The following is a 9,247-nucleotide window of genomic DNA, read 5'->3' on the forward strand; positions in this document are numbered from 1 at the left end:
TTGCTATTTTTTCCCCCCCACGAAAGTGGAGTTACCCTTTAAAAGGTGAACTAACACATTATACCCAACCCTCCCCTCCTCCCATTACCCGCTGTACTTCGCTATGGGGATGCTGAGCAGGCAGTGTTCCAGGGATTTGAAATTCCCACTCTTCACCCTCCTCTCTGTGCAGTGCTCCTGGGATTGATCATAGCAATTCTCATTGGACAGCTCCTGCACAGTGAACCGATCTGGTCTGTCCCGGAAGCGCTGCACAGAGAAGGGTGGGGATTTCCAATCCCGGGACTGGCTGTGTGGCCACTGATAGTTCAGCTTCCCCGGAGGTAATTACAACGGAGACCCCGAAAGGGGAAGGGGGGGGCGGGGAATGAAAAGGGGAACTAACACTTTAACCAATTTAACCAGCTCAGTGTGCTCATCCATCCAGTCCTCTGTATTGTATACTGATCTCCTCATACACCTAAGGCAGGAGACAAACTCAGCCCTCAGATCTCATCCAGCAGGGTCAACTTCCTCCACAGCTACTCTATGACTGTCATCAAACCCGGTTAACCTCCATGATATGGAATTGAGGAGAGTGAGGAGCCTGATTGGAGGACCTGGTTGGATGCTATAAGGCCTTGGCTGGTATTGGAACTTGTCGATCTTTTGTAATGAGGGGTCAATAGGATCTGGTAAGGGGGTCTTTCATCTATTGGTGGTGGAAGGTGTCATCAATTTTGAACAATCACATCTATTGGACTTTTGACACCATTTTTGAGATTTATTTGTGATGTTTATTTGGCACTGATTGATCGAGTATTTTACAGAGCTGCTCCAATCAGCTCTGTGCCTTCCACCTATGCTCTCATTAGCAGGAGGAGCAACATTCTGCCTACCTTGGTACGCACACCAATGTGAACAAAAGGGCCGTTATTAAACGGCCTTCTAGAATAACAGTTCCCCCTTGAGGCCTTTTCCCTACGACCTTTAAATTTACGTACATCTGTTTCCATCTTTGTTAAGCCCCTGTTCTTCTTTATCTAGCAGTCTGTGATATAGCAAGCCACAGTCCGGTCCTAATTTCTGCCCTTGGAAGCCGCAGTTCTCTCCCTGAGTCGCTGCAAAGAAAGGATTTCCTTTCAGAGTTCTATAATCATGGCCAACACCAAGCCTGTTAAGGATGGTCTGGGCCAGTCCAGCAATGGCAGGCTGCAGGAGGGTACCATAAAGCCTCAAGGCTTCGAGGGTGAGGTAGAGAACACAACGCCCCCATGCCTGGTCTTCTTCTGATCCCTTGGACAGCTTCCATTGAACTTGACTTTGGAAGAACGCACGCCGCCATCATGTAACAATCCTACAGGCTCACCTGAGTCAGAGGACTGCTGGCCAGAGGTAGGAGTGGAGCCCAGTGGCAAGGACCGCAGGCAGGTAGTCTGGCAGAGGCGTGGTCAGACAATCTGGGTTGGCTACGGTGGAAGCAGTGCTGGATATCGGATGGACACCAGGTAGTACTCTGATGAGGACACAGGTTCACCTGAGGTGCGGAAACTAAGTGCTAGCTGGTTTTCACTAGAGCCCCTGATGGTGGGGATAGACTGCGCTGCATGCTAACACCAGGTCGCGGTCCCCAGGATCACCCAGCCATGCAGAGTGCAGGTTCAGTCCGGAGTGGAGGAGCAGACAAGGGATAACCAGAGAGAAGTCAGACGAGCCAAAGGTTGGGGCGGGCAGCAGTAAGCGTGGTCAGACAATCCGGATCGGCAACAGAGGTAGCAGTTCAGTAGGTAGGGACAAAGCAGAAGAGTAGTCGGTAGTCAATTCCTGGTCAGCGTTCCAAGGCTTTGTGTACCGGTAAGGTTTTCACGTACTGGTCTACTAATTGGGGGAAGTCCTCGTAAAGCTCCAAGGAGGGCCTCCAACTGATCTTCGTCCAATATCGGCACACTCGTGCACTGGTAACGAGGCCAGCATTGCTCGGGGGTTCATACTGGGCGCAGTGGAGCGGTTCAAAAGTCCACCAAGAGCATCGGCAAGAGAAGAGTTTAGTAGGTTACGGACAGAATCGTGGTTAAAGTCGCAGTCTCGTTAGAAATAGAGGAACCCATCTCTGCCGTAAAGCCTAATACATTCGGTGGGGTCAATCACGTTCTGGAGGCTCTTTGACATCTTCACGCCTTGACACGTCAAATGAGAATGGATGTAGAGTTAGTCAGACTGGCAGCTAGCAAAAACGCCGGCCAGTATACGGCGTGAAAGTGCAAAATGTCCTTTGCAAGCAGATGTATTGATGGGCCCCATGGTGAGAAACTGGGATCTGGGTATTTTGCCACCGTTAGGTAGTTGATGACGGCATCCAGCCACACATAGATGGTATGAGTCAGGTCAGAAGGCACCGGGATACCCCAGGAGAAGCGGCTGCTCTGTCCGGACAAAGAGAGGTCGGGGAGGTCCCCTTCCAGCCACTTCTGCACTATTCGAAGGAACGGGGCAGGGTGGATAGGGTCTGTCTGAAGCCACTTTAGGAGTTTGGGGCGCAGAGAAGAGAGATGGAACATGTAATTCTCTTCACTCATCCAGTGTCACATGTCACACACACTTGTGCTCTGCACAAATTTTGGAGGTAATTCCCAGGGTGAATTTGATTTAAAGAGGAAGTAAACCCTCCTCAGGAAGTTGTACCTATAGGTAAGCCTATATTAAGGCTTACCTATAGGTACTGTAAATATCTCCTAAACATGCACCGTTTAGGAGATATTTACCTTTAATGCAGCCAGTGACGTCACTGGCGCATGCGCTCTGAAGGGACGGCAGATCGTGCCGTTCCTTCAGAGCCCCGGGCCGTGACCGTCGGCTCCCGCGCACGTGCGCGGGAGTGACGTCACCGCGGCTCTGGCCAATCCGATGGCTGGATGCCGCAATCCCAGAAGACGGGCGACTATACATGTCGCCCGTCATACAGGTAAGCGGACGGCACGGCGGGGGCTCGTTCTAAGGTAAGTATTTCATAATGAGCTACTATGCGATGCATACTAGCTCATTATGGGTTTCTCTTTCAGGATGTAAAGAAGAGAAAAAAAATTTTTCTTGGTGTACAACCTCTTTAAATGAAGTTGATTAAAATCACAATTTAAATCACTAATAGAAAGGCTTGATTTAAATCATAATTTCTAAAGAGCAACTGTCATCTCTGACCCGCTGTTGACTCACCAGCAGTCCAATTCACTTTAATGGGACGGCTGGTGATGCGGCAGTGACACAAGGTGAGAGACATGTAGGCAGCAGGTGAGTGGATGCCGATAACAGGAGCGGACATGGTGGGTCTGAAATGACACGTCCTCTTAAAATAAGAACTCATTCTTGCTGGTAGTTAGAATCTGGAATATTTGCAAACAACGTGAAAGTTTCCTACTCAGAATAATAGTCAGGTTAGTAAAACAGCGATGTCAGAACCGATTCAATCATACAGTTTGTAGTCTACATAGTTTTGCAAAACTATGGGATAAAAGAATTTGCGACGCTGTACCCAAAAAAATTTTACGTCCTTTTATTTTCCTACATGGAAAGCCTTCCACGGCCCTGCATGGATAGCTTGAAATGGACCTACATAGGAAAGCCTTCAATGGACCTACATAGGAAAGCCTTCAATGGACCTACATAGGAAAGCCTTCAATGGACCTACATAGGAAAGCCTTCAATGGACCTACATAGGAAAGCCTTCAATGGACCTACATAGGAAAGCCTTCAATGGACCTACATAGGAAAGCCTTCAATGGACCTACAAAGGAAAGCCTTCAATGGACCTACAAAGGAAAGCCTTCAATGGACCTACAAAGGAAAGCCTTCAATGGACCTACAATGGAAAGCCTTCAATGGACCTACAAAGGAAAGCCTTCAATGGACCTACAAAGGAAAGCCTTCAATGGATCTATATAGGAAAGCCTTCCATGGCCCTACATGGAAAGCCTTCCACAGCCCTACATGGACGCCCCTACATGGACAGCCTTCAAACGGCCCCTACATGGACAGCCTTCAATGGACGTGAACTCAATCATTTAACTTCCCCCCATATAGTATAGTTTTGATTTATTAGACTTCCTCACCTGATGTCCACTTTCTACGGACACGCGTATTTTGTTGCCGTTGGAGTCTGTGCTCTCCATCGTTTGCTCCTCACTTAAAAAAGCCTCATCGGAAGTGCAGTACCAGCCCTGGTACATCCCCTTGTAGATATATCCTCGCTCTTCCAGCGTCTTCCCAAAATGACACACTGCCCGGGAGTGACGAGGTTCTGTCGTACGAATAAAATCTGTGTAGGAGATTCCCATCGTATCGAACATTGTGTGGAATTGCTGGGAAACCCTTGAACAGAGCTCAGGCGGGTTCAAACCCAATACAGCCGCAGCTTGCTGTACTTTGATGCCATGTTCATCAGTGCCTTAAAAAAAACAAAAACACATTTTAGATTTACAAGTTAACAGATGTCACAAGCAGGTGTGGGCGCAGCATTGATCTGATCAGGGAAGAGAGGGACCTGGATAGGGGAGACAGCTTGGATCTGGTTGGGGGGGGGGGGGGGAGGACATCATTGATGCCAATGGGACACAGCTTGGGTCTAATCTGATTTATGGGGGGCACATCCTGGTGGGACAGCAGGGATCTGATTTGGGGGGCACATCTTGGTGAGACAGCAGTGATCTGATTTTATGGGGCACAACTTGGTGGGACAGCAGGGATCTAATTTGGGGGGGGGGGTACATCTTGGTGGGACAGCAGGGATCTGATTTGGGGGGGCACAACTTAGTGGGACAGCAGGGATCCATTTGGGGTAGGGGGGCACATCCATCTTGGTGGGACAGCAGAAATCCTATGGGGGGGGGGGGGAGCACATCCTGGTGGGACAGCGGGGCTCTGATTTGGGTTGGGGCACATATTGGTGGGACAGCGGGGCTCTGATTTGGGCTGGGGCACATATTGGTGGGACAGCAAGGATCTGATTTGGGGGGGCACATCCTGGTGGGACAACGGGGATCTGATTTGGGTTGGGGGGCACTAATTGGTGGGACAGCAGGGATCTGATTTGGGGGGGCATATCCTGGTGGGACAACAGGGATTTGATTTGGGTTGGGGGCACATATTGGTGGGACAGCAGGGATCTGATTTTGGGGGGGAGGGGGGCACATCTTGGTGGCACAGCAGGGATCTGATTCGGGGGGGAGGCACATCCTGGTGGGACAATGGGGATCTGATTTGGGTTAAGGGCACATCTTGGTGGGACAGCAGGGATCTGATTTGGGGGGGCACATCTTGGTGGCACAGCAGGGATCTGATTTGGGGGGGCACATTTCGGTGGCACAGCAGGGATCTGATTTGGGGGGGAGGCACATCTTTGTGGCACAACAGGGATCTGATTTGGGGGGGCACATCTTGGTGGCACAGTAGGGATCTTGTTTGGGGGGGGGGCACATCTTGGTGGCACAACAAGGAACTGATTCTGGGGGGGGCACATCCTGGTGGGACATCAGGGATCTGATTTGGGTTGGGGGCACATCTTGATGGGACAGCAGTGATCTGATTTGGGGGGGAGACATCCTGGTGGCACAGCGGGGATCTGATTCTGGGGGGGGCACATCCTGGTGGGACATCAGGGATCTGATTTGGGTTGGGGGCACATCCTGGTGGGACATCAGGGATCTGATTTAGGTTGGGGGCACATCTTGGTGGGACAGCAGGGATCTTATTCGGGGGCGTGCACATCCTGGTGGGACATCAGGGATCTGATTTGGGTGGGGGGGGGCCACATCTTGGTGGCACTGAATGGATCTTATTTGGGGGGGGGGGGCACATCTTGGTGGAACAACAGGGATCTGATTTGGGGGGGGGGCATCTTGGTGGCACAGCAGGGATCTTATTTGGGGGGGCACAGCGGTGATCTGATTCTGGGGGGGGGGGCACATCCTGGTGGGACGACGGGGATCTGATTTGGGTTGGGGGCACATCTTGGTGGCACAGTAGGGATCTTATTTAGGGGGGGGGCACATCTTGGTGGCACAGCAGGGATCTTATTTGGGGGGGGGGCACATCTTGGTGGCACAACAGGGATCTGATTTGGGGGGGGGGACATCTTGGTGGCACAGCAGGGATCTGATTCTGGGGGGGGGCACATCCTGGTGGGACAACAGGGATCTGATTTTGGGGGGGCATCTTGGTGGCACAGCAGGGATCTTATTTGGGGGGGGGCACATCTTGGTGGCACAGCAGGGATCTGATTCTGGGGGGGGGGGGGGACATCCTGGTGGGACAACGGGGATCTGATTTGGGGGGGGGGGGGGGACATCTTGGTGGCACAGCAGGGATCTGATTCTGGGGGGGGGGGGGACATCCTGGTGGGACAACGGGGATCTGATTTGGGGGGGGGAGGGACATCTTGGTGGCACAGCAGGGATCTGATTTGGGGGGGCACATCTTGGTGGCACAGCAGGGATCTGATTTGGGGGGGCACATTTCGGTGGCACAGCAGGGATCTGATTTGGGGGGGAGGCACATCTTTGTGGCACAACAGGGATCTGATTTGGGGGGGCACATCTTGGTGGCACAGTAGGGATCTTGTTTGGGGGGGGGGGCACATCTTGGTGGCACAACAAGGAACTGATTCTGGGGGGGGCACATCCTGGTGGGACATCAGGGATCTGATTTGGGTTGGGGGCACATCTTGATGGGACAGCAGTGATCTGATTTGGGGGGGAGACATCCTGGTGGCACAGCGGGGATCTGATTCTGGGGGGGGCACATCCTGGTGGGACATCAGGGATCTGATTTTGGGGGGGCATCTTGGTGGCACAGCAGGGATCTTATTTGGGGGGGGGCACATCTTGGTGGCACAACAGGGATCTGATTTGGGGGGGGGGGGGACATCTTGGTGGCACAGCAGGGATCTGATTCTGGGGGGGGGGGGGGACATCCTGGTGGGACAACGGGGATCTGATTTGGGGGGGGGGGGACATCTTGGTGGCACAGCAGGGATCTGATTCTGGGGGGGGGGGGGGGGACATCCTGGTGGGACAACGGGGATCTGATTTGGGGGGGGGAGGGACATCTTGGTGGCACAGCAGGGATCTGATTCTGGGGGGGGGGGGGGACATCCTGGTGGGACAACGGGGATCTGATTTGGGGGGGGGACATCTTGGTGGCACAGCAGGGATCTTATTTGGGGGGGGGGCACATCTTGGTGGCACAACAGGGATCTGATTTGGGGGGGGGGGAGGGACATCCTGGTGGGACAACGGGGATCTGATTTAGGGGGGGACATCTTGGTGGCACAGCAGGGATCTGATTGGGTGGAAATTGGACTTGATATGAGAAGAAATCATTGATCTGATTGGAGGACAGCAGGGGTCGTTGATCTGATTGGTGGGGTCTCTCACCGGTGCTCAGGCCGCTCTCCCCCCCGCACAGTCCGGTGTACCGGTGCAGGGTGTCCCCCAGCACGGCGGAGTAGACGTGTCCCAGGTGGGGGGCGGCATTCACATAGAAGATCGGGGTGGTGATCAGCCGACCCCCCCGCCGCCCCTCCTCCATAGCTGATCTTCCTGCTGAAGCACACCGAGCACCACCGGCCGGCCGACCAGCCGCCCATACAGCCACCGCATGTCACCGACCAGGTACAAGCTGCCCTCAGTCAAGATGGCGACCACCAGTCGACCCATACCCATCTCACACCGATAAACAAGTTTCAAAACACAATCTAACACGTACGTCTACCCCCGAATCTCCGATAACATCGTACCCCCGGGACTGGTATCGGATTTTGGAGTGAAATGTGAAGCAGGTGGGTGAGGGCAGGTTGCCCTTAGTAAAGATGGCGACCGGCGCTGCTCGCACAGGAAGCCGTGTAGAGAAAGGACGCCTGTGGGGGTGGCACGACGTATGGCGGGAAGATGGCGCTTTGCAGAGTGGTCCTGGGGCTGAGGACAGCCAGAGGCGGGTTACAGAGCCACAGAAGGCCGCGGGCCCCCAGCAGTGAGTGTCCCGGCTGTCATTGTCCTCCCTCTTATGGGCCCCCCTCATAGCTTCTTTCCTATTGGCTGTGGGTTTACCCTTCAGGTGTTATTATTATAAGGAGGGGGGGGGTTCAGGTAAGCCCCCCTCACATGAGACCCCCCACACAAAGCCCCCCTCACATCATAGACCCCCCCCACACAGAGACCCCCTCACATTAGAGACCCCCCACACAGAGACCCCCACACAAAGCCCCCCTCACATCATAGACCCCCCACACAAAGCCCCCCTCACATGAGACCCCCCACACAAAGCCCCCCTCACATCCAAGACCCCCCACACAGAGACTTCCTCACATCCGAGACCCCCCCACACAATGCCCCCCTCACATCCGAGACCCCCCACACAAAGTCCCCCACATAGAGCCCCCCCTCACATCCGAGACCCCCCACATAAAGCCCCCCTCACATCCGAGACCCCCCACACAATGCCCCCCTCACATCCGAGACCCCCCACACAAAGCCCCTCTCACATCCAAGACCCCCCACACAGAGCCCCCCTCACATCCGAGACCCCCCACACAATGCCCCCCTCACATCCGAGACCCCCCACACAAAGTCCCCCACATAGAGCCCCCCTCACATCCGAGACCCCCCCACACAATGCCCCCTCACATCCGAGACCCCCCACACAGAGACTTCCTCACATCCGAGACCCCCCACACAAAGCCCCCCTCACATCCGAGACCCCCCACATAAAGCCCCCCTCACATCCGAGACCCCCCACATAAAGCCCCCCTCACATCCGAGACCCCCCACACAAAGCCCCCCTCACATCCGAGACCCCCCGCACAGAGACTTCCTCACATCCGAGACCCCCCACACAAAGCCCCCCTCACATCCGAGACCCCCCACACAAAGTCCCCCACACAGAGCCCCCCCTCACATCCGAGACCCCCCACATAAAGCCCCCCTCACATCTGAGACCCCCCACATAAAGCCCCCCTCACATCCGAGACCCCCCACACAAAGCCCCCCCTCACATCCAAGACCCCCCACACAAAGCCCCCCTCACATCCAAGACCCCCCACACAGAGCCCCCCTCACATCCGAGACCCCCCACACAATGCCCCCCTCACATCCGAGACCCCCCACACAATGCCCCCCTCACATCAGAGACCCCCCACACAATGCCCCCCTCACATCCAAAACCCCCCACACAATGCTCCCCTCACATCCGAGACCCCCCACACAGAGCCCTCCTCACATCA

The 9,247-nt window shown here is 54.5% G+C and overlaps 1 pseudogene across 1 annotated transcript; it reads right to left on the reverse strand.

The window, feature by feature from the left end:
* Positions 1 to 975: 975 nt before the first annotated feature.
* LOC309559678 (methionine--tRNA ligase, mitochondrial-like) lies at positions 976 to 7,628 on the reverse strand (annotated as a pseudogene). The gene is made up of 4 exons: positions 7,404 to 7,628; positions 4,083 to 4,417; positions 1,814 to 2,564; positions 976 to 1,361 (listed from the first exon to the last, which is right to left on the reverse strand). The product of its transcript is annotated as a methionine--tRNA ligase, mitochondrial-like (transcript).
* Between the last annotated feature and the right edge of the window lie 1,619 nt (positions 7,629 to 9,247).

This window comes from Pelophylax lessonae, assembly GCF_965119305.1.
Source record: "Pelophylax lessonae genome assembly, chromosome: 7".
NCBI lineage: Eukaryota > Metazoa > Chordata > Amphibia > Anura > Ranidae > Pelophylax > Pelophylax lessonae.